The sequence below is a fragment of the Malurus melanocephalus genome, unplaced genomic scaffold (assembly GCF_030028575.1).
Source record: "Malurus melanocephalus ecotype Western Australia unplaced genomic scaffold, MMel_1.1 scaffold_2405, whole genome shotgun sequence".
NCBI lineage: Eukaryota > Metazoa > Chordata > Aves > Passeriformes > Maluridae > Malurus > Malurus melanocephalus.
The window spans coordinates 9,567-11,826 of record NW_026625637.1 but is presented as its reverse complement, the minus strand read 5'-3'; the positions used below and the strand labels follow the sequence as shown (position 1 = coordinate 11,826).

General features: G+C 45.3%; 1 long non-coding RNA gene across 1 annotated transcript in view; it reads left to right on the top strand.

The window, feature by feature from the left end:
* The first annotated feature begins 1,574 nt into the window (after window positions 1-1,574).
* LOC130587765 (uncharacterized) overlaps window positions 1,575-2,260 on the top strand; it is a 9,067-nt gene continuing 8,381 nt past the window's right edge. Inside the window, exon 1 of the long non-coding RNA XR_008966852.1 lies at window positions 1,575-1,618. This is a non-coding gene — a long non-coding RNA (uncharacterized LOC130587765). The remainder of the gene's footprint in view (window positions 1,619-2,260) is intronic.

The following is a 2,260-nucleotide window of genomic DNA, read 5'->3' as shown; positions in this document are numbered from 1 at the left end:
TTTGGGGGGTTTGAGTCCGAATTTTGGGTGGTTTTGGGAGCTTTGTACCCAAAATTTGAGGGGTTTGGACCCAAAATTTGGGTGTTCTGGGGTGGTTTTGGGAGGGTTTGGATCCCAAAATTTGGGGGTTTTGGGTCTGAATTTGGGGTTGGTTTGGGGGTTTTGGACCCAAATTCAGGGATTCTGGGGGGGCTTTGGGTGATTTTTGGGGGTTTTGACCCAAAATTTGGCAGTTTTGGGCTCAAAGTTTTGGGGCTCTGGGGTGATTTTGGGGGATTTGGACCCAAAATTTGAGGGGATTGGGTCCGAATTTGGGGTGGTTTTGGGAGGGTTTGAACCAAATTTGCGGAGTTTGTACCCAAATTCAGCAATTCTGGGGTGGTTTTGGATGATTTTTGGAGGTTTTGGCCCAAAATTGGGGGTTTTGACCCCAAAATTTGGGGGTCCTGGGGTGGTTTTGGAGGGTTTGGACCCAAATTTGGAGAATTTGGATCCAATTTTGGGGGTTCTGGTGCGGCATTGGGGGGTTTGGACCCAAATTTCAGGGTTTTGGACCCAAATTTGGGGGATTTTAGGGAAATTTGGGGGTTATGGGGGAGATTTGGGAGATTTTGGGGATTTGGAGCCAAAATTTGAGGGGTTTGGGTCCGAATTTGGGGGGGTTGGACCCAAAATTGGGAGTCCTGGGGAGCTTTGGGTGATTTTGGGGGTTTGGACCCAAAACTTTCGAGTTTTTGTCCCAAAATCAGGGGTTTTCACCCAAATTTGGGGGTCCTGGGGTGGTTTTGGGGGTTTTGACCCAAAATTTGGGAGTTTTGTGTTCAAATTTGGGGGTTTTGGTCCAAAATTTGGACGTTCTGGGGTGGTTTTGGGGCGGACTTAATCGAAATTTGGGAGTTTTGACCCAAATTTGGGAAATTTGGACCTAAAATTTCAGGATTTAGGGTAATTTGGGATATTTTTCTCCCCAATTTTGGGGATTTTGGGTTTTTTTTTGTGTCCCTTTTTTCCCAATTTTGGGGTCCCGACCCTTTTCGGGTCCCTTTTCACCCAAATTTTGGGATCCCGAGCCTGTCCAGGTCCCTTTTCATCCAAATTTGGGGATTTCAGGAATTTTGGGGTAATTTCTCCACAAATTTTGCAATTTTGGATAAATCTGTGATATTTTTCCCCACAAATTTTGGAATTCTGAGTATTTTGGGACCCTTTTTCCCCACTTTTGGGGTCCCGACTCTTTCCGGGTCCCTTTCCCCTCAAATTTTGGGATTTCAGATTTTTTCAGTCCTTTCCCCCACAAATTTCGGTTTTTCGGATATTTTTGGGACCATTTTTCCCAAATTTTGGGGTTTCGCCCATTTCCGGGATATTTTTCTCCCCAATTTTGGGGTTTCGCGTCTCTTTGGGTCCCTTTTGCCCCAAATTTTTTTAATTTCGGATAATTTTATCCCATTTTCCCCCAATTTTATTTATTTTTTTTTTTATTTTTTTCTCCGCGATTTTTTCCGCTTCTCCCCCGCCGCCATTTTGAAATCGCTTCCGCATCCGTCACTTCCGGCGCTCCGCTTCCGGGGTGGGCGCGACCGGAAGTGACGCAACGGAGGCGGCGGCGGCTCCGGCGGTGCGAACGCGCTCGGATTTTGGGGCGAATTTTCGCGATTTTGGGCAAATTTTGGGGATTTTGGGCAAATTTTGGGAACTTTGGGGGCGCCCGAAGGGTTTTGTGAGGGATTTTGGGGAATTTGGGGCGATTTTGGGGTTTTTTTGGGGATTTTAGGGGTCCTGGGGTCGCATTTTGGGGCCGTTTGAGGCGATTTGGGGAATTTTTGAAGAAATTTTGGGGCGATTTTGGGTTTTTTTGAGGGATTTTGAGGCGATTTCGGGATTTTAAAGTTTTTTTGAGGGATTTTGAGGCAATTTTGGGATTTTAAAATTTTTTTTGAGGGATTTTGACGCGATTTTGGATTTTTTTGAGGGATTTTGAGGCAATTTGGAGGAATTTTGGGGGATTTGGGGCAATTTTGAGGCGATTTTGGGGCAATTTGAGGTTTTTTGAGGAATTTTGAGGTTTTTTTGAGGGATTTTGAGGGGATTTGGGACGATTTTGAGAGTTTTGTGAGGGATTTGGAGAAATTTTTGGGAATTTTGGCCAATTTTTGGGATTTTGGGCAAATTTTGGGGATTTTGGGGCAAATTTTGTGAATTTTGGGGTCGCCCGAAGGGTTTTGTGAGGGATTTTGGGGAATTTGGGGCGATTTTGGGG